Source organism: Octopus sinensis, linkage group LG27 (genome assembly GCF_006345805.1).
Source record: "Octopus sinensis linkage group LG27, ASM634580v1, whole genome shotgun sequence".
Lineage (NCBI taxonomy): Eukaryota > Metazoa > Mollusca > Cephalopoda > Octopoda > Octopodidae > Octopus > Octopus sinensis.
The window spans coordinates 16,185,429-16,210,054 of NC_043023.1; the positions used below are offsets into that span (position 1 = coordinate 16,185,429).

The 24,626-nt window shown below is 39.1% G+C and overlaps 1 protein-coding gene across 2 annotated transcripts in view; it reads left to right on the plus strand.

The window, feature by feature from the left end:
• Nucleotides 1–24,626, plus strand: part of LOC115225116 — a 384,942-nt gene that overhangs the window by 24,369 nt on the left and 335,947 nt on the right. The window lies entirely within an intron of this gene.

Consider the following 24,626-nt stretch of genomic DNA (forward strand, 5'->3'; position numbering starts at 1 on the left):
CTAGAGTAGAAAAGAAGAAAGGGACCTCAGTTTATGATAAAAAGAATAAAGAAGACGTCCAAAGACAGTGATAAACGGAAGTAAAAGTTTGGTCATTAGTGGTAAGGAGATCAGTAACTGGATCTTTTCTATTTTGAGGCCAGGACCCCAGATCTTTCTAGTGAACTTATTATCTGCGTAGTCTTATCTGTGACGTGGAAAGCAATTGTTTACATTTTGACAAATTGCTTTATCGTAACGTACACAGCTTTTTCAGTTCCCTAGAATTATATTTGAAACAAAATAAAAAGAAAAAGATTCATACGCATAAATATCCATCCTTAGACATCAGAAAGATTAGAAATGCAACAAAAATTTAAAATACCGGATTTTTACCTTTTGAACTTCGTGGAGTATATATAAAATTTGCGTAGATCCTGAGTGCTTATATTTATTTTTATACACACACACATGTATACAAACATATGCATATATATATATATATATATACACCTATACACACATATTCTAATGCATATGCATATATGTGTATATATTTATAATGTGTGTGTATTATAGATGCATGAATTATATATATTTATAAAAGATGTTTACATACAATATATATATATGTTATATACATCTATATGTATGTATGAATATATAAGTACCACAGAATTTGAATCAAACTGTTTTGATCCATACATACACACACACATACATACATACATACACACATACTAAAATTACATCGTTGGAGCAGTAATTTATTTATGTATTTTTTGTTATACAATTTATTTTTAAGCTGAATCCCTATCCTGCCATTAACCCCTTTCTTATAAAATAGTTGAAGAATCTGGAGTGTAGGAATTGGGACAGTATTGGAACTTTTAACTTCTTGCTCTCTATCTTATGATCTCCGAAATTTAAGAATCTTGTGTTAACTGGGCTCTTATTATTTACTCTGACTCTGCCACCACCTCAATGCAAAGACTATCAATATCAGAATCATCTTCACAACCACCACTACAACCATTACTACAACCTCCAATGCCACCACCACAACCCCAAGACCAGGGGTGGATCAATATAGTTGACATTATTTCCTCCTATAAAATTTTTGGCTATGTACCTTTGTTAAAAATTCTTATTTGTATTAATATAAAGTGCGAGCAAGAGAACATCTGTAGGCTTTCCTAAACTGTTAATGTGAATGTAGATGATGTCTTTTTTCAACTTGTGTAAATTAATGTCTGATGAGAATGTGATTCCATGTAGAAGCTGCCATTCTTGAGATAAATGATTGGCTAAAATATTTAGTAAAAGGGTTCTAGCTGTGAGACATGTTAAAGATGATGATGTGGGCTCAGTTTGATATAGTTTACAGCTTACTAATTCACAGGAATAGTAGTGGGTGTTAGGATTTTTTTTCCCATGTTTTATTTGAACAATTTGGCTGGATAAAGGGGGCTGTATCCTTGCCTTTTGCATTCCTTCTGAGACAAGAGCTGTGCCTTCAAAACTGGTAAGATTGACGTAGTTGATCTTGAATAAAATGTGTGGATGGCTGCAGAGGAAATAACATGGACAAGGGAATTTCAGAAGGATGACAATCTGGTATGAAAGAATTTAATGCTTAGTTTGCAGGTGAATTACATGCTACGTGATCTTCGAGCCTTTTGCCGCCAGATGCTGTAACATGGTTTGTATCCAATATAGTAGTACCACCACTATTGCAATTATGGCCTGAAATATGTGGTACCAGTGTGATAAAATAAGATAATGCAGCAGCAATAACAACATAACTATCTCTTAAGAATGAACAAACCAACCCACACTCTCGAACTTCACTATGAAATAACACAAACTATATACACTCTCTCGGTTCAGTCCATTCCTCACAAGAGGGTACCTTGGCTCTCATCACAACACTGAGAGTGTAAGAGGTTGCTAACTTTGTTCTGCTGACAAATTTCCATTTATTTATTCTTAAGCTTCTCTTACTGCTGGAAACCACCTCTGCCTGGTACTGGCATTTATGTGAACAATGTAGACAATTGACAAGTATCAAATGCCACAATACATAAATTCATTATTTATTAAAATTATTTTCAATTGTAGAAGTATCATAATTACTAAATGCTAATCGATTAGCATATTCAGGGCCATTTAGTCACCTACCAATCTGGTAGACACACTAGTCAAATTGACTACATCCTCACTAGGAAACAGGAAAGACGACTACTTGTAAATGCCCAAACTTTCCCAGGGGAAGAATGTACCCCACAATATAGATTAGTAGTTAGCGACTTCAGGATCAGGGCTAAATGGATGCCCAGAAGACGACCAGAATGGAGGAGAAGGGTCTGGAAGCTTAAGGATCCTGCAAAAAGAGATTGAGAGACATATTACTCAAAGCTGTGGAAGACAACTGGAGTTTTCTACAGGTCAACCTTTTGGGGGCTAGTGACCAGATCTGTGGATGGTGCAAAGTCTACTCTCAACCCAAGGTAACGTGGTGGTGGAACAATGTTGTTGACAGGGCTAGTAAGGAAAAGAAACAGGCTTTGAAGGACTGGAAGACCGTTGATAGCAGGGAATTGTATCAGACTGCCAAAAGGGAAGCTAGGAGATAGGTTTACCAACAGATGATGGATGCCTTAATTTCTGGTGCTGCTCCAGCTTAACTTTCTTCATGGAATAATTTGTCATGATGGCATTATATTCAAGATACATAGGTTTTGAGTCTACAGATACAAAACCAAACATGATAAAATCTTCTTTGCATTTCTTCAGTTTTGCCTTTTTAGCAGTTGGTTCAGTTATTATTACAACTGATCATAAAAAAAATAAAAATAATCAATATTTTATTTCTATAAATTTAAAGTATCAAATTTATTATTAAACAATATTATGTAGTGATCTATTAAAAATATCGAATTTATTATGAAACTGTTGTGATTATAAAATTTAAATTATGTAGTTCTTGATTGTAATATATCATTGATTATATATTATACATCATTGATTCTTATGGAATAATTATTGAATTTTGTTTTCTTATTATTATTCTGTCTTCATATAAATTATTATTAACTAACAGTGTCTTTATTATCGAACAATATTGTGTAGATCTGAAATGGCTTCAATTTTTTATGGCTACGAATTCTCTGGGGACCACTGGTAGGTTCCAGGGACCACATTGGGAATCACTGCTTTAAACAATACTGGATGAAATGAATATTGAAATTATTTACAAATTTTGTTATTACATGAAACATGTTATAATTTACAAGTTCCAGTAGAATATGTGACAAAGATAATATTCCTAGCTGAACTTATCCCCTTTAATTTTCTTGTACCAGAAACTTCCAACCCCAGCCAATATTAACGCCAGATAACTTACGCAGGACATTTTCATAATAAAGAAGAAAAAATTAAAAGGCTTTCATCTTTTTCTTTTAAACAAAAGAATTTTTATAAAGATATATATAAAGGATAGCTTTATGGTTGAAAAATTTGCTTCACACCCATGGGTTTCTGGGTTCAATTATGCTGTATGGTATATTGGGTAAGTGTCTTTTACTGTAGTCTTAGGTTGATCAATGTCATGTGAGTCAAATTGGGAGAATGATTCTATGAAGAAGCCCGCAAGATGTGTTTGTGTGTATGTGTGTGTGTTCATTTACATGTTTACTACTCTAGTATACTAGGCTATCAAAGGTTACTTTCAATGAACAGGCATCGTTAAAATGGGACCCTGCCCTATGTTTGAAATTATCTCTAATATTGATAGGGTCAATGAAAGACACCCAAAGACAGTGCCTGAGCATGGTCATAGCACACTGACTGAAATTAATAAAAGAAGAAACAATTCTAGGTTTCAAAACATTTTTTAATGATAAACATCCAAATGTAAAGACAATGTTAAATGACTTTTCCCGGTGTAAATGTATGCATACATGCATAAATGGAATTTCCTTCTAAGTAGAAGTTCACCCGAAACAAAAGTCATGGAAATTATTAGGATGAATATTCTTTGGGTGGGAGATCAGAATAAATAAAAGAATACAAGTGAATGTGTCATGTAAAGTGGGATGGGTGGGTTGGTGAGGTGCACAGCTGCCTTCAGAGACAACAGTAAAAAATCTTTGGTTTCATAATGGTTGAATCATTCGCCCAAAACAATGAGATTTTTGTTTCTTTTTTAAGACATGTAATAGTAGACATGTAGTGGGGGAATACTTATATTGATAGGAATCATTAATTAACAAGAAAATAATTATACATACATACACACACACATATATATATATATACAAAATGAGAAAATGGAGAAATATATCCAAATCAATCATCAACCATCAGATAATACCGAATCAATACTTTATTAAACCACTACACAATAGCAATGATATTATACATTAATATAGTGCAAATATAACAAGACATAGAAATACATTTACATTGTAGCTGACAGCTGTTTCGGCCGTGAAGACAGGTATGTCCCATTTAACCTATTAGCCATATAAAGCAGGTATAAATGAGACATTAACAAGAATATCTCACGGCCTCTTCAGAGAATTTAATGCAAGTATGAAAAAAATTTACATATAAATATAAATATGTGTGCATACACACTCATATTCTTACATATATATATATACACAATAATACAATATAAACAATATAGATCAATATACATCAACAAACACAATAATGTTCCATATTGAACTCCACAGTTCCATAACCAACATCAAGAAACCACATGTACACTCACACTCAAAGCAGGCATATATATTGAACAGTCCAATATATTAAAATGTGCCATTTCACAAAAAGTCAATAAAATTAATATCACCACGACTGATACATATATATTTCAATCATATATATACATATATCATATGTATATATACATATAAATATCATCAAATGCATGTATGTATCTGAATATGTCTTGTTTGATTTACATGTTTTTCGAGTCAAGTATGTTTTAAATTAAAAAATGATTGAAGTATTCTTTCACAACCAGATGCCTTTCCTGTCATTAACACTTGACTGTGTTTTAAATAAGGAATCTCTTGATTACACATGTCTTGAAAGGCTTGAAGTAAGCAGACAATTTGTCAACCAGAGAAATGACAACAGCAAACCTTGTAGCTTGCAACTTTTATAGAGCACAAACATAAACAGATATACACACATATTATATAGATAGATTTCTTACAGGTTCCATCTATCAAATTCACTCACAAGGATTTGGTCAATCTTGGCTATCATAAGTGATACTTGGCGAAGTTTGCCATGCACTGGGACTGAACTCAAAACCATATGATTAAGAAGGGAACTACGTGCCTGTGCCTTCTATCAGTCTTTCTGTACATATGTATGCGTGCATACATATATATATATATATATATATATATATATATATACACACACATATAGTATGTAGATAGGCTTGTAATCGAAGCCGTGTCCTCGTGAAGCACACCTGTATATTCCAGTATGCCAATATTGTATGTAGATGTTATAATTGTGTGAGGTATGTATAAGAGTAGAAAAATATTGGAAAATAATATTTGCAGAGTAATTACGCATCAAAACAGTAGAGTGGAAAATATTTTTAGTATTATTTATTCACCATTGCGCATGTTTCATTTGCTAGTACGAGTTAGAATATTATACATGTAAGAGAAAATTATAAAATATCTCTTATTAAAAACTCCTCAGACAGCGAATCAATTATCAGATTGAATAAAAAATAAGCAACGTTTTGAACCATGAAGAATTTGTACCAGATTTTTGCAGGGTTTTGAATTTTTGTTAAACATTTTTTTGCAGTTGTCTGATAATACAGATATAAACTTACCCAAATGCATCAATAAATTAACATTTATATTTTTTTTCCCCATTCATACAATCATCTGAAAGGGAACTGTGAAAGTGCGATATTTGAGCAGTTTTGCAATTCAACTTCAAAAAAGGATGTAAAGCAGCTAAAACTGTTCATGATATCAATGAAACATTTGGTGGGGAAATGACCAGTGAGAGGTCAGCTTGAAAATGGTTTAAATGATTTTGCAGATTGTGAGCATTATGGACGCCCATCTGTCATCGATGACAGTCAAGTAGAGACTGTCATTGAGAAAGATCCATATAAAACCACTTGAGAACTGGCAAAAGAACTTCAAGTTAGTCAGAAAACTGCCTGCAACCATTTTCCTGCAATCAGAAAATCAAAAAAGCTCGACAAATTTGAATGAAAATCAGAAAATGCTTATTGCTTCTTCTCCGCAACCAGACCAATCCATTTCTTGACCATATTGTAACTTGCAATGAAAAGTGGATTCTGTACAATAAAAAACGTTCTTTGCAGTGGTTGGAGCAAAATGAAGCACCAAAATCCTTCCCTAAACCCAAGCTCTTCAAAAAGAAGGTTATGGTGACTGCTTGGTGGTGTACTTTTGGAATCATCCATTATAACTTTTTAAAATCTGGAAAAAACATTACTGCAGAAACATATTGTCATGAAATTGCCAAAATGAAAGAAAAACCGCTAGTCCTCTGTCCCAGACTGGTCAACAGAAGAGGGCCAATCATTCTTCATAACAATGCTCGACCATAAATTTCACTAATGATGCTCCAAAAGTTGAAGGAACTTGGCTATGAATTTCTTCCCCACCCAGCTTATTCCCCAGACCTTTCTCCTACCGACTACCACTTTTTCAAGCACCTTGATGGTTTCCTGAAAGAGAAGGAGTTCAAAAATCAAACTGATGCTGAAACTGTGTTCAAGGAGTTCATCAGCTCCAGAACTCCAGATTTTTATGTTACCAAAATAAACAAACTTGTAACTCATTGGCACAAATGTGTTGATTGTAATGGTACTTACTTTGATGAATAAAATTTCCACATTGCTGAAATATATTGTGATGAATTTCATGTTTCAAAACGTTGCTTACTTTTTACTCAGCATGATAATACTCTCTAATTTTCTGTCAGAAGACTTTCTAACAGAAGATATCTTACATGTTTCTCTGTTAAATACAATTTTGTAACCCCTATTAGTAAATGAAACATGTGTAATGGTGAATAAATAATACCAAAAATTTTTTCTTATCTCCTGTTTTGATATATGTATATGTTATATTATATACAAGATATACTATATTATCATTAATTGATGGATGCAAAGAAATAAGAAACTTGAAGTAGTCAACTCCAAAATATAGTTGGGGTAGGTAGAATGGGGAAGTAAATGTCAATAAGAACTAACTCAGTCTTGCCAAACAGATGCCAGGACCAAAAAGTGATGATGATGATGATCATATATATATATATATATATATATGATAATATGGCGTAAAAGAAAGAAAGTGGTAAATCTAGTTGAGTTGCTCATGAAGATAACATGGATGCCGCCCAAGCTCAAAAGATTGGCTGTTATGAAAACCTCCTAGAGGAATGTGAAGACACAGGCTGGAAAGCAGAGCATTTTTCAATCAAAGTTGGATGTAGAGGGTTTGTTGGACTCAGTGTGAAGTGACTATTGCCATCATTGACTTAATTCATCGCAAAGCAAATACCACTAGGAGTAATATCCAAACTACACTGGAAAAGGCAAACCACTGGATTTGGTTAGAAAGCAACGATGAGCAATGGCTAGAAGAATATTGAGTGAAACCTGATGACCAGTTGATCTAGCAAGCAGGGTCTCATTTCAGTGAGGGGTGCCCAATGATGCTGTCAAGAGATAGGTCCCGAAATGGCAGGTATTCTCTCCTAATGGCCCATAAACTTGCTAGCATCTGGTATGCAGGGCTTTCAACAGGTAACACTTGCATCTGCATGTTGTTTGCAAAAAAATATTAAAAATATATATTCGACCCTGTGCTTGAGGAAACCTATTGAGTCAAGTACATCAACATCAAAAATCAATGGAAATTGTAGTTGTGATCCCTGTGCCGGTGGCATGTCAAAAGCACCGTCCGGATGTGGCCAATGCCAGCGCCGCCTTCACTGGCTTCCATGCTGGTGGCATGTAAAAACCACCAATCCAATCGTGGCCATTGCCAGCCTCGCCTGGCACCTGTGCCACTGGCACGTAAAAAGTACCCACTACACTCACGGAGTGGTTGGCATTATGAAGGGCATCCAGCTGTAGAAACACTGCCAGATGAGACTGGAGCCTGGTGCAGCCTTCTGGCTTCCCAGATCCCGGTTGAACCGTCCAACCCATGCTAGCATGGAAAACGGACGTTCAAACGATGATGATGATATTCATGATCCGCACTTTTCTATGCTGGCATTAGTTGGGCAGAACTGAGCCAGTACCTCCACCTCCACTCCCAACATAAGTTTCGTGTCTGGATTTAACACCAACCACCTTACAAAAAAATGTTTTTGTGGGTGTGTGAGGGTGTAGTTAGTATAACAAATAGAGGAAAAACTATTCACATATAGTAGGGGGTAACATATTTTAGTTGATCCAGTAGCATCATAGACAATGTCTTTGTGTTTGTCCCTATCCAAATTAACAATTGGTGTGTTGTTTTGTTTATGTCCTTGCAACTTCACGGTTTAGCAAACGACACTGATAAATAACAAACTTAAAAATATGTAGTGGGCGCAATTAGTTTCACTAAACCTTTCAAGGTGGTTGCCCCATCATGGGCCACAGTTCAATAACTGAAACAAGTAAAGAGGTAGGTAATGTATGAATGTGTATATATAAGAACTACACATACAAACCTATCTGTAGATAGAATAACAAAAAGAGAGGAGAGACACAGGCAGTAATAGAGAAGCTAGTTATATTAGTCAGCAATGTTAGACTTTTGAGAAAATCTAAAATATATACAGATCCCTGCGGCACACCAGATGTCATCTCATAGGGCGAAGAGTGCTGTCCTAGAACTGTGACAACTCTTTTCGGCCGAAAATAAAGGACTTTAACCAGTTATAGTTATAGAGTTCGTCTTTACACCCAACGCAGAAAGCTTCACCATAAGTCTTTTGTGTGGGCACAGAGTTAAAAGCCTTAGCAAAGTCCAGGTAAACAACATCCACCCAGGATCCGCGATCAGTGATTTGGGTAACGTCCCCAAGAAACTCGATGAGTTGATTACAGCAGCTGGAGTTAGGAATAAATCCGAATTGTGACGGCTGGCTGAGGCTGTGAGACTTCCAGAAGTTCCAGAGGGTTTCTCTGATACAGGATTCCATCAGTTTTGCGATGCAGCTAGTAAGACTGACGGGGCGATAGTTGACAGGCGATGTGCGGTCGCCTTTTGTTAACAGAGGGATGACACTGGCAGTTTTCCACTGTTCTGGGGAGTAACACCATTGTCGAGACAGAATTGGAAGAATAGAGAAAGTTGGCATAGAAGAAAGTACCCACTGCGTTTGAGAAGTAGGTATGTAACACCATTGAGACCAGGAGAGGCATAATTGCGTTTATTCTTTAGGTGGCGTTGCAGCATTGCTGGGGTGTGTAAATTGCATAGAAGATATAGAGTCCGATGTCAGTGGGTGATGATGATGGAACATTTTGGTCTTCGACAGTAAAGATGCCGGCATAGCATCAGCAATGATTTCTGCACATTCTTCGGGATTGCCAGTAATCTGTCCTGTGTGGGGATTGCGAAGGGGACCAACTGGAGAGTGGGGTCTCTGCTTTGAGTGCACATACTTCCAGAACCCTTTGCTGTCAGGGTTAGCTGCAATGCGTTGTTCAAATTCAAGCACTGCCTTTTTTGTCACCTGCTTGAGGTGGTTGGCTGACCTATTGCGCTTTTTCCTGTTGCTCTCTGATTTATGCAATTTGTATTCCGTTCAGCATTACGGCGTTCTTTCTGGCAAGTCGGACTGCAGTCTCTCAAATTGCACTATTGGGTGGTTTTTGTGCTTGCGTGGTACTGATGCTGCACATGCTGCCCAATTGAATTCAGAATGTTCTGGAGTATAGTGTCCACATCTCCAGAGGCATAAAATTGTGCCAGTTTGGGCGTTGCAGCTCAGTACAATAAGAGCTCCAGTTTGCTTTATTCCAGTCAAAGCGGGCAATCTGAAGATGGTTTGTTTTTTGTTACAACCAATCAGAGACAAGTCGGCCATGATCATGGAATGATCAGAGTCACCCAAAGGTTCTTCGGTAGCGACACTAATGATTGTTTCAGGAGAAGCGGTTAGTAGCAGATCCAAAGTGTTGTTACCTCTTGTGGGGGAGGGGGTAACAACTTGGGACCAATTCGAATTCAGCACCAGTTCAAGAAAATCGTCTGCACTTTGCGGCCAACGGAAGGCCTCCCAGTCAATCTCAGGGAAATTGAAGTCCCCCGCAACATACACATATGTGGCTGTTTTCATGGCAGCCGCCCTGAGGAGATCAAAAAGCTGTGCGTCTTGGCGATAATTTGGAGGACGGTAAATGACTCCAAGCAGAAGTGTTGACATGGTCATGTGTACATTGCAGAAAAATACCTCCTGCTGAGATTGGTTCAAATCATCACAGGGGATTGCCGAAAGACTTGATCGAACATAAATCATCACACCCCCTCCACAGCGATTAATGCGGTCTTTGCGGAACAGGTTGTAGCCGGCTATGCTGAAAACTCCATCACAGAGTGCAGAGTGTGCCCACGTTTCCGTGACTGTGATGAAATCTGGGTTGATACTTTTGACGTGGGAGACAAAAAGATGCACCTTGTTGCATAAACTACGGGCATTCAAGGACAGCAGTTTATATCTGGATTTCAGATGATGATATACAGGGGATGGCTGATTGTTCTTGGTTAGTTTCCCCAAGATTTTTGCATTGCCAGTTTGTTGTTGTGGGGTGTAGTCTGCTCAGTCCAACTGGCATCCCTTATCCACGACTCACCAGACTTGACGAATGTCCAGATCTGCCCATCATCGCGGATGCTAAAACTCTCCCGTGGCACAGAGTTGCGATTTAGGGAAGCCACGGATTCTTATGCCTAGCATTTCTCTCAGGGTGCTTACACTCTGTCGTGCATTCACACTGACATTACACATCCAGCGGATCATGCTAGCTTCATTTCTTTCAAGTTCTACGCATGTCCTCTGCAGTCACGGCCCATGTTTCACTGCCGTGAAGCATGGCAGTTCGCACACATGCATCATACAATCTACCTTTCACTCTGAGTGAGAGACCCTTTGTCGCCAGTAGGGGTAGCAGCTTTCTAAACTTTGCCCAGGCTATTCGTGTTCTAGTGGTGACACTCTCTGAGCATCCACCCCACTACTAACTTGGTCACCCAGGTAGCGGAAACTATCAACTACTTCTAGTTTCTCTCCCTGGAGTGTGATGGAATCTGTTTTCTGAGTGTCTGTGGTGTCTATTGTCCCTGTGCATCTGCCGCACATGAAAGCTATCTTATCTGTTAATTTCCCTTTAATGTTGCTGCACCTCTTGTGCGTCCATAGCTTACATGGGTGCATCTTATGGAGTTTCTACCTACACCTTTCCTACAGCTCGAGCAGGGCCACCTGCCCGATGGGGGTGTGTGCTGAGTTCGCCTTTCTGCATACTATAACTTTGTTCTTCGCTACATTACTCTAAGGCCCTTTGATTCCAACCCTTGTTTCCACACCGAAATTTCTTTTTTAGTTCCAGTAGCGATTCTGCTATGAGGGCCAGGTCATCAGCATAGAGGAGCTCCCAGGGGCAACCTGTTTTGAATTCCTCTGTTATTGCCTGGATGACTATGATGAATAAAAGGGGACTGAGGCTGAGCCCTGGTGTACACCTACTTCTACCCGGAATTCTTCACTATATTCGTTGCCAATCCTAACCTTGCTGACAGCCTCTCTGTATAGAGCCTGTACAGCCCTTATTAGCCATTCGTGAATCAACAGTTTCCGCATCGACCACCAGATAAGGGATCGGGGAACCCTGTCAAAGGCTTTCTCCAAGTCCACAAAAGCTATGTAGAGGGGCTTATCTTTAGCTAGGTATTTCTCCAGCAGTTGTCGGACCAGGAATCTAGCATCAGTGGTGCTTCTACCCGACACAAAACCGAACTGCATCTCATCTAAGCAAATCTCTCCTAATGAGATGGGTTATGACCCTCTCTGTGGCCTTCATCACCTGATCCAACAGTTTAATACCCCTGTAGTTATTTCTATAGAGCATCACCCTTACCCTTGTAGCAGTTGACTATGGTGCTGCTACGCCAGTCATTGGGTATGACTCCATTATGAACTACCTGGTTAACAATGCGGGTGACTAGGCCATAGCTCGCATAACCAGCTGTTTTAAGCATCTCAGCAGTGATTCATGATGGGCCGGGGGCTTTACCTGGTTCATATCCTTAATTGCCTTAACTACAAGGGAGCTGTCTATTTGGATAGCTGGTCCCTCAACTGGGTCAACATTTGGCAGGCTCTCCTCCTCCCATTCATTCTCCACATTCAACAGTCTTTCATAATGGCTTCTCCAAGCCTCTTTCTTTTCACCAACAATAAAAGCAAGTGCCCCATCATCCATGCGGACACATTTCTCCCCTGTAACATCACTATTTTCTCTGACACACTGTCTAGCAATACGAAATACCTCAGTTCTTTGGTCCTCACGTCGCTGGACATTGGCAAACTTCTTTTCTGCTATGTGTGTGTGTGTGTGTGTGTGTGTGTGTGTGTGTGTGTGTGTGTGTGTGGTGTGTGTGTGTGTGTGTGTGTGTGGTGTGTGTGTGTGTGTGTGTGTGATGATAGGCAAAATCGACCTCGGCGGAATTTGAACTCAGAACGTAACGGCAGACGAAATATGGCTACGCATTTCGCCCGGCGTGCTAACGTTTCTGCCAGCTCTTTGCTTTTTTAATATTACATTTCGGCGAAGTTTCGTATGTCGTAGCTCAGATTTCCGTCGATTTCCGTAAAAAACTTTTATTTTTTTACATAAGTAATAAGAGCGAAAGAGACTAAGAGGAAGCGATTTTATGACGAGGGAAGTTTGTCTTTGAAGTTACCGTCTAGGGGAAGCATTGATGTACATGTGTGTGTGTGTGTGTGTATGTGTGTTTGATGGGGTGTGGGAGACAGTATGTTGTGTAAGTGAAGTGCTTCTGTTAGTGTGTGTGAAGAGAGAGAGAGAGAGAGTAATGTGTGAAAGAGAGAGATAACTGAAATTTTTTACTCGGTGTATGTGTATATGTATGTGTGTGTGTGTATGTATGGTAAGTATGTGTGTATGTATCTATGTATGTATGGCCAATTCATCGTAATTACGATTACGATGAATCGGCTATATACATACATACACACACACACACATACATACACACACACACATACTTACACATACATACACACACACATACTTACACATACATACACACACACATACTTACACATACATACACCACACACACATACTTACACATACATACACACACACACATACTTACACATACATACACACACACACATACTTACACATACATACACACACACATACATGCAGACATACAGAATGGAAACATTTTCAATTTAATACATGTGGCTTATTAAGGTGGCTGACTTGTTTACATTTAAGATGTTAAATACGTCACGAAATTGGTGGTCGAGACGGAGTAAATAAAATAAAGCCGAATGACGGAATATCATTGGTTAAAATTCTAATTATTAAACAACGTTAAACTTAGAAGTTACAATTCCGTTTTCATTCTGGTTTACAATTAAGTTTACTTTTGACACATTCTACCAGTATACGAAGTTTCAAATTGTTTGGTTCAGTAGGAAAAATTTGAAAAAACTGGCCTCAAAATAGAAAAGATCCTAATAACTAATATAGTGAAAGGTAGGAGGGGTGTGCCACGTATCATATTAATATGACAGCAAACTTGTAAGGAAAGGCTTCCGTCCGATCCAACCACGACCACCACACAATACTACTAGCGAACTGTGGTCCCGGTGCGCGCACTTGCTAGTCGTCATTTGTCGATCCTACAACGGCTACCTAGCAAAGTAAATAAGACACAAAATGAATAATTTTGTTAAACAAAGTAAATAAAAACACAAAAACACAAAATAAGGATCAACTAGTCATGACTAGCTAGCGCGGAAAAGATCTTATATTGTGTGTATATATATATATATGTGCTTGTGTGTGTATATATATATATATATAATTTCAACAATTGAGGGTAAAATTAATTAATTAATCAATTTCACCAAGTGTTCAGTATGCAAAGGGACCATTTAAGGCGAATTCAAATTATTACATTATATAAAAGGCTTAGTAAAATAAATTACTTTGCCGCATACTGAACTCATTAGAAATAGCAGCTAAAAAAAATTTATAAAACTATTTCTAATACTTAAAGAAAACCTCTCTCATATAGTGTTTGCTCAATTCAACTCACGAAAGTATGGGGGGTAGAGACATTAAAAAATCAAATGCAAAGGTTATTTGAGAACGTACGTTATATATATATATATATATATATATATATATATATATATATATACACACACACACATATATATATATATATATTATATATACACACACACACACACATATATATATATATATACATACACACCACACACACACACATATATATATATATATATATATATATATATATATATATATATATAGCAAAAAACTGTCCGATGAACGGCAACGGGAAACTCAGAGTAACAGGTTTTGTGAATTTTCTGCTGCTTTAAATAAAGTATATATATATATATATATATATATATATATATATATATATATGGTGTGTGTGTGTGTGTGTGTGTATACTTAATAATTAGGGTTCAGCAAAGATTTGCTTTACCACATGCCGAAGTTTAGAAATAGCAGCCCTAATTATTAATAATAATTATTATTAATAATTTGCTGAACCCTAATTATTAAGCATTACTTAAGTTTACCATGAAATGGTCCTTTTTTCATGCCGAATTCAACTTGGTGAAATTATTGATTACATCTTAATTAATTAATTTTACCCTTTGTAATTATATATATATATAATTAAGTACCAGTTACGCACTGGGGTCGGAGTAATCGACTCAATCCGTTGTCTGTCTTGTTTGTCCCCTCTGTGTTTAGCCCCTTGTGGGTAATAAAGAAATAGGTATTTCGTCTGCCGCTACGTTCTGAGTTCAAATTCCGCCGAGGTCGACTTTGCCTTTCATCCTTTCGGGGTTAATAAATCAAGTACAGTTACGCACTATGGTCGATGTAACCGACTGGGGCCCCTCCCTCCCCCCCAAAATTTCGGGCCTTGTGCCTAGAGTAGAAAATATTATCCGTTAGGGGCAAAGTTATTAAGAGGCCTAATAACGGTGGTGGGGGTAGATTAGTAACTACCTCTGGAATTTTGACTTTATTGCTTCCGAAGTAATGAAAGGCAAAATTGACATCGGTAGAATTTGAACTCAGAACAGGAGAAACATTTGCTTGGCCTAAATAATTACCGTTAATTCTGGTACAATAATACAATTTCGTTTCGGTGTTTGAAAAGCAAAACCAATGCATATTTTATAAATTCCCATTATAATTGGATCACTGTTGTTTCTGGTGTTAATTCTTTGTTTGATCTCTTTTCTGTAATTAGCGACTTTTCTGGATGAATTTCTACTTTTTGTATCAAAATCGCCGGGGAAAGGACTCTTTCGAAGATAACGATTGAGATTAAATGTGAGTAAAGTAATAATTTCATCTTATTTTTATATTGAAGTTCGTCTTCTCTCTGTACAAACCTCTTATAATCAGAAATCTTAGGAAATTCAAGATTTTGTACTAGAAAGTTTTGTAGAAGATGTTTTGAAATCAACTGGTGTTGTTCTGTGTAGATTTTTCTTTTGGTGCTAAAATACAAATTTAGGCGAAGACAATTTGAAAAAATTCTTTTCATTGGTTTAATAGGGGTTAAACTTAATAAGTTACTAGCAGTATCGTCCGGCGATGCTCGGGTTTATTTCGACCCTTTAGAATTGGAATTTTTAAAAAGTAAAAATTTTGCATTATGTAGCTTGTTATTCTCTTTAAGTGAACATTTTTCTGGTTGAAATACACCGAAAAGTGGCGACACAGCAGTCAAAAAACCGTAAAAAATAGGGATTTTCATAGAGAAAAAAGCACCTTTTTGATACAAATAATTTTTGGTGTTAACATGGTCCGATTTGAATTTTTTCTTCTACGGAATGAAGAGCAAGCCTTCTTCTATCATACTCTCAATTTGGTCAACTTGCATCACAGGGTCTCAGAAGAGGAGATAGTGATAGTTGAAGGCTACCAAACGGGCCCACACACAGACAGAAAAACTTCAGCTTTATAAATAGTAAAAAATAGGGCTTTTCATAGAAAAATAGCACCTTTTTGATATAAATAATTTTTGGTGTTAACATGGTCCGATTTGGATTTTTTCTTCTACGGAACGAAGAGCAAGCCTTCTTCTATCATACTCTCAATTTTGGTCAACTTGCGTCGCAGGGGTCTCGGAGGAGATAGTGTTAGTTGAAGGCTGCAAAACCTGCCACACACACAGACAACTTCAGCTTTATATTTAAAGATGTGTGTGTGCCTTTGTGTTTGTCCACCACCACCAATTAAAAACCATTGTTGGTTTGTTTATGTTCTTGTAACTTAACAGTTCAGCAAAAAAAAAACAAAAAGGAATAAGTACCAGGCTTGTGAAAAATAAAGTACTGGAGTAAATTTGTTTGACTAAACCGTTTCACGATAACACCTCAGCAAGGCCAGAGTCCAGTGACTGGAACCGGTATTAAATAAAAAAGGAAGAATAGGTGCAGGAGTGGCTGTGTGGTAAGTAGCTTGTTTACCAACCACAAGGTTCCGGGTTCAGTCCCACTGCGTGACATCTTGGGCAAGTGTCTTCTGCTATAGCCTCGGACCGACCAAAGCCTTGTGAGTGGATTTGGTAGACGGAAACTGAAAAGAAGCCTGTCGTATGTATATATATATATATATAGGTGTAGGAGTGGCTGTGTGGTAAGTAGCTTGTTTACCAACCACAAGGTTCCGGGTTCAGTCCCACTGCGTGGCATCTTGGGCAAGTGTCTTCTGCTATAGCCCCGGGCCGACCAATGCCTTGTGAGTGGATTTGGTAAACGGAAACTGAAAGAAGCCTGTCGTACATGTGTATATATATATATGTATGTATGTGTGCGTTTGTGTGTCTGTGTTTGTACCCCTAGCATTGCTTGACAACCGACGCTGGTGTGTTTACATCCCTGTCACTTAGCGGTTCGGCAAAAGAGACCGATAGAATAAGTACTGGGCTTACTAAAAGAATAAGTCCTGGGGTTGAGTTGCTCGATTAAAGGCGGTGCTCCAGCATGGCCGCAGTCAAAATGACTGAAACAAGTAAAAGAGTAATGAAATAAAAATACCTGGGATATCTATTTTGAATAGCCAGGGACTAAATTTTACCTCAGTAATGAAATACAATTATTATTAGGCGTAGGAGTGGCTGTGTGGTAAGTAGCTTGCTTACCAACCACATGGTTCCGGGTTCAGTCCCACTGCGTGGCACCTTGGGCAAGTGTCTTCTACTATAGCCTCGGGCCGACCAAAGCCTTGTGAGTGGATTGGTAGACGGAAACTGAAAGAAGCCCGTCATATATATATATATAGGTGCAGGAGTGGCTGTGTGGTAAGTAGCTTGCTTACCAACCACATGGTTCCGTGTTCAGTCCCACTGCGTGGCACCTTGGGCAAGTGTCTTCTACTATAGCCTCGGGCCGACCAAAGCCTCGTGAGTGGATTTGGTAGATGGAGACTGAAAGAATCCAGTCATCATCATCATCATCGTTTAACGTCCGTTTTCCATGCTGGCATGGGTTGGACGGTGCAACTGGGGTCTGGGAAACCAGAAGGTTGCACCAGACCCAGTCTGATCTGGCAATGTTTCTACGGCTGGATGCCTTTCCTAATGCCAACCACTCCGTGAGTGTAGTGGGTGGTTTTTACGTGCCAGACGTGGCTGGCAAATGGCCACAAGTCATATATATATATATGTATATATAACATGGTGGGAGACGAAATACCGCTAAGCATTTCGCCCGGCGTGCTAGCGCTTCAGCAAGCTCGTCGCCTTCTTTGAGTTTCCATCTACCACATCCTCTCCCAAAGCTTTGTTTGGCCACTCTGGGACTGAACCCAGGACCATGTGGTTGGGAAGCCAACTTCTTACCACACAACCATCCCTGCACTTCTACAGCCATGTCGATATAAAAATGTAGTAAAACTTTCACTGTTTTAATCTCTCTAATTCCTAATTATCTTGTATGTTTTACACTGTTGTTTCTCTTTCGTTTCAGATTATCAGATGACCTCAGCATCACAGGATTTTTATATAAACTACATCATTAGTATTGAACGTCTTACTCATAACACGTATAACCCTGTTTCTATAAATATATACTGAATTACTGCAAAATATATCTTCTGAACTCTGACATATATGTAGCAAAATTTCTCTTCTTTATTGTCTGGAATACACAGAAAATTATATTTGTATTTGAATTAATCCTTCACCATTTCATCTGTGCATATCAGTCCCACACGTTCAAGCTATTTTATGTTAAAACTGCCCACATCTGGCCTCTTACACTCACCATGCAATGTCTTATAAACATAAAGAATCACATCGTTGAAATCTTAAAGCAATAAGATAATGAATGATTAATTCAGTAGAATTTGAATAAATAATCATTACATTTGACAGTAATCTGAATGTTAATGAGTTAAAGTAATTAAGAAGGCAGTTTGCAGCATCTTCAGATATTAACAAAGAACACTTTTGATGGAGATATATCAGTAGAAATATTTGTTAAGAGCAATATACGAGAAGAAGGAAAACATTTGTGTTCTGTGACGAGAGAAAGGAAAATTATGGAAAATGAATTATATCGGAGTGAAGTTGAATGTAAAAGAGAGTCTGAAGAAATTGATTTTTCTGATGAGGAGAAGAATGAAAAAGGCAAAATATCATAAACTGTGATACTTGTAGTAGATCATTCTCGCGGAAAGATAACTTAGTCATCCACCAATGTGTTCATACAGGAGAAAAGTCATATCATTGCGATATCTGTGGTAAATCGTTCTCTTATGGACATAACTTAACAGTTCACAAACGCATTCATTCAGGCGTGAAGCCATATCACTGTGAAATCTGTGGTAAATCTTTCTCTCGAAATTATCACTTGACTGGTCACAAACGTACACATACAGGAGAGAGAAACCATATCATTGTGATATCTGTGGTAAATCATTCTCTAAAAATAATGCCTTGACTAATCACAAACGTGTTCATACAGGAGAGAATCCATATCAGTGTGATATCTGTGGTAAATCCTTTGCTGAAAATGGTAACTTGACTAAACATAAGCGTGTTCATACAGGAGAGAAGCCATATCAGTGTGATATCTGTGGTAAATCATTCTCTGAAACTAGTAACTTAAATAAGCACAAACGCATTCACACAGGAGAGAAGCCATATCCTTGTGATATCTGTGATAAAACCTTCCATGAAACTGCTAACTTAACTAAGAACAAGTGTGTTCATACCAAAGAGAAGGTGTATCAGTGTGATATCTGTGGTAAATCCTTCTCTGAAACTGCTAACTTAACTAAGCACAAGCGTGTTCATACAGGAGAGAAGCCATATCATTGTGATATCTGTGGTAAATCATTCTCTCAAAATAATGCCTTGACTCGTCACAAACGCATTCATACAGGTGACAAGCCATATCATTGTGATATCTGTGGTAAATCATTCTCTGAAATTAGTAACGTAACTACTCACAAACGCATTCATACAGGAGAGAAAACCATATCATTGTGGTATCTGTGGTAAATCCTTCTCTGGAACTGGTAACTTGATTCTTCACAAACGCATTCATACAGGAGAAAAGCCATATCCTTGTGATATCTGTGGTAAATCATTTTCTCAAAATAATCTATTGACCAGGCACAAATGTACACATACAGGAGAGAAGCCTTATCATTGTGATATCTGTGGTAGATCTTTCTCTCAAAGTGGGGACTTGACTAAACATGAACGTATTCATACAGGAGAGAAGCCGTATCATTGTGATATCTGTGGTAAATCATTTTCTCAACATAATCTTTTGACTAGGCACAAACACTTTCATACAGAAATTATATCACTGTAATTCTTGTGATGAACCATTTTCCAAAATTAGCTCTTTGACTAGTCTCAAATGTTTTCAAACAAGAGAGAAGCCATATCATTGCAATATGTGGCCAAATCATTTGCTCTCATTACAAGCAGCTTAACTAATCACGCAAGCATTCATATGATCTCCTAGAGCTTAAGGCTACCCAAATCCATGTGATTAGATTTTGTAGATGGAAATTGAAAGAAACCTGTCATATATCTATCTATATATCTATTTACAGAGAGATATCATCATCATCATCATTTAATGTCCATTTTCCATGCTAGCATGGATGGGAAAGTTCGACTGGGATGTGGGAAGCAAGGAGGCTGCATCAGGCTCCTGTCTGATCTGGCAGTGTTTCTACAGCTGGATACCCTTCCTAATGCCAACCACTCCAAGAGTGTAGTGGGTGCTTTTTACGTGCCACCAGTACAGGGGCCAGGGAGGGCTGGCAACGACCACGATCAGTTGGTGCTTTTTATGTGCCACCAGCACGGGGGCCAGTCAAGGCGGTACTTGCATCAGCCATGTTCAGATGGTGCTTTTTACATGCCATCGGTACAAGATATATATATATCATCATCATCATCATCATTTAGCGTCCGTTTTCCATGCTGGCAAGGGTTGGACGGTTCAACTGGGGTCTGGGAAGCCAGAAGGCTGCGCCAGGCCCAGTCTGATCTGGCAGTGTTTCTACGGCTGGATGCCCTTCCTAACGCCAACCACTCCGCGAGTGTAGTGGGTGCTTTTTACGTGCCACCCGCACAGGTGCCAGACGGAGCTGGCAAATGGCCACAAACGGATGGTACTTTTATGTGCCACTGGCACAGGGGCCAGGCGAGGCTGGCAACGGACACAAACGGATGGTGCTTTTACGTGCCACCGGCACGGAGGCCAGTCGGGGCGGCGCTGGCAATGGCCACGAACGTATGGTGCTTTTTATGTGCCACCGGCATGGGGGCCAGGCGACACTGGCAATGCCACGAACGGATTTATAGATAGATAGATATACAGCAATGGCTTCCCACCTTCTAACACTCATATATATATATATATAATATATATATATATCTCTGTCGTATATATATATATATACATGTATGTGTGTGTATATGTTTGTGTGTCTGTGTTTGTCCCCCCACCATCGCTTGACAACCGATGCTGCTGTGTTTACGTCCCCGACACTTAGCGGTTCGGCAAAAAGAGACTGATAGAATAAGTACTGGGCTTACAAAGAATAAGTCCCGGGGTCGATTTGCTCGTCTAAAGGTGGTGCTCCAGCATGGCCGCAGTCAAATGACTGAAACAAGTAAAAGAGTATATATACATACATACATACACATGAATTTAATCCTCCAAGCACACACAAGCCCGAATACACTCAACAACAACACTCAAGCCATCAGTAAAAAAATGTGGAAAACCTGACAGTGATTCATGTGTCAGTGTAATTGAGGGATCAGAGCTCTCTTTCTAACAGAGACAACGTTTCAGTGGAAAGCAACTTTACATATACTTTGGAGAACCTGATATATGTATTAACCTGCTTTTAGTGTCGAGAGCAATACATAAGCCAAACAAAAAACAGTCTACGTCAAAGGATGGCTCTGCACAGATCCCAGATTAAAATTCCAAAAAACAGACAACTAGCATTCACCGAACACATCGACATTTGCGCCAAAAACAAATAACCCAAATTCAGAATTTTTCCCCTCGATCAATTCAGGGACGATACAACCTGTAGTCGATGAAATAGTAAAGAGTCATTCTCTTTCACAAAATACAAACCCCTTTTGAAAGCATCCACAACAAATGGCATATTCACCGCGGCCTTAGAATAACACTCACACAAATATTAAAACCAATGCATTCAAAAGAGATACCTCAAGAATTTATTCAGAACAATTCCAATTACTACTATCATCCACAACAGGTCACTTTTAGGGCACTTGACCGTTTAACATCCTACTACTGTCATACCGCTCCCGCATTCTGTTATTACTCTTCCTCTTCTCTGCGGCCTCCTTTCTCTACTACTACTACTGCTACTTTTATAATCAAAGACAGGAATTCATATCAAACTAGCTGCTGCTAACTACCACAAGAGTAAAAAAGAAAGACCGACAGGCAGAAAAAAAGGAAAATGTCCCTTGCATTTGAAAACTGAAAATATTTTTTTTTTAAAACATTTCATTTAATTTTTTCATAATTTGTTTTTTTTTTTACTTTACTCTAAGTTGAAAAAGTTGCAAAGACTGAAACCGGTACTAAAATGTTCTTCATGATAAAATTATTTTAGCATTTTCTACCTTGTCTTATTTTCCTTATAGATATCTATATACAGGGTGTCCACAAAGTCTGGGTATATGGATTAAATAAAATAACATAAATAATTAAATATAAGAAATAATAATTTTCCTGTTTTGCTTTTGTTGAAATTAAATAAAAAAATATTTTACTTTTCTAAATGCTGGTTGAGGAAAAAATTTCATCCATACAAGCTACAAATATTGCATCACTTAAATGAAGACGACCCTGATAGACGAATGCAGATGTGCGAATGGGTTTCAGATAAATTGGATGAAAATATCAATTCTGATTTGAGTTCACCTGAATTTTGCAAGGCGCATCAAGTTATGTATTGAAGATGATGGAAATCATGTTGAAAATATTTATTAACCATCCGATCGTGGCCGTTGCCAGCCTCGCCTGGCCTCCGTGCCAGTGGCACGTAAAATGCACCATCCGATCGTGGCCATTGCCAGCCTCGTCTGGCACCTGTGCTGGTGGCACGTAAAATGCACCATCCGATCGTGGCCGTTTGCCAGCCTCGTCTGGCACCTGTGCTGGTGGCACGTTAAAATGCACCATCGATCGTGGCCGTTTGCCAGCCTCGTCTGGCACCTGTGCTGGTGGCACGTAAAATGCACCAACGATCGTGGCCGTTTGCCAGCCTCGTCTGGCACCTGTGCTGGTGGCACGTAAAATGCACCATCCGACGGTGGCCGTTTGCCAGCCTCGTCTGGACCTGTGCTGGTGGCACGTAAAATGCACCATCCGATCGTGGCCGTTGCCAGCCTCGTCTGGCACCTGTGCGCGTGGCACGTAAAATGCACCATCCGATCGTGGCCGTTTGCAGCCTCGTCTGGCACCTGTGCTGGTGGCACGTAAAAATGCACCATCCGATCGTGGCCGTTTGCCAGCCTCGTCTGGCACCTGTGCTGGTGGCACGTTAAAATGCACCATCCGACGTGGCCGTTTGCCAGCCTCGTCTGGCACCTGTGCTGGTGGCACGTAAAATGCACCATCCGATCGTGGCCGTTTGCCAGCCTCGTCTGGCACCTGTGCTGGTGGCACGTAAAATGCACCATCCGATCGTGGCCGTTTGCCAGCCTCGTCTGGCACCTGTGCTGGTGGCACGTAAAATGCACCATCCGATCGTGGCCGTTTGCCAGCCTCGTCTGGCACCTGTGCCAGTGGCACGTAAAAAACCACATCCAATCATGGCCGTTTGCCAGCCTCATCTGGCACATAAAAGCACCCACTACACTCATGAAGTGGTTGGCGTTAGGAAGGGCATCCAGCCGTAGAAACATTGCCAGATCAGACTGGGCCTGGTGCGGCCTTCTGGCTTCCCAGACCCCAGTTGAACCGTCCAACCCATGCTAGCATGGAAAGCGGACGCTAAACGAAGATGATGATGATGAAAATTTCCTCTTATTTCTTATTTTTATTTTCTATTGAAAAGGTTGCAAGACGCAACGAAAATTTTAGAAAATAAAAATAAGAAAAAAGTGGAAATTTTACTGGTGAGTGTGTTAAATAATAAGACACAAAAAGAGAATGGCTCTCCCCAGACACAACAAAATATGCTTCAACACAGGAACTCATATAAAGAATCTTGCAATCCCAAAACGAAATATAAAATTGCTTTGTTTTAAATGTATGTGTTAATGCCCATGTACCCAGACATTTTGGACACCCTGTATATCTTTCTTTTATATACTAGTAAAATAGTATATATCATCATCATCATCGTCGTTTAACGCCTGCTTTCTGTGCTAGCATGGGTTGGACGGTTCAACAGGGGATCTGGAAAGCCAGGAGGCTGCATCAGGCCCAGTCTGATCTGGCAGGGTTTCTAAAGCTGGATGCCCTTCCTAACACCAACCACTCCGTGAGTGTAGTGGGTGCTTTTTACGTGCCACCGGCACAGGTGCCAGAGAAAGCTGGCAGCGGCCACGATCGGTTGGTGCTTTTTACGTGCCACCGGCACAGGTGCCAGAGAAAGCTGGCAGCGGCCACGATTGGTTGGTGCTTTTTACGTGCCAGAGAAGGCTGGTAGCGGCCACGATCGGTTGGTGCTTTTTACGTGCCAGAGAAAGCTGGCAGCGGCCACGATCGGTTGGTGCTTTTTACGTGCGACCGGCACAGGTGCCAGTCAAGGCGGCACT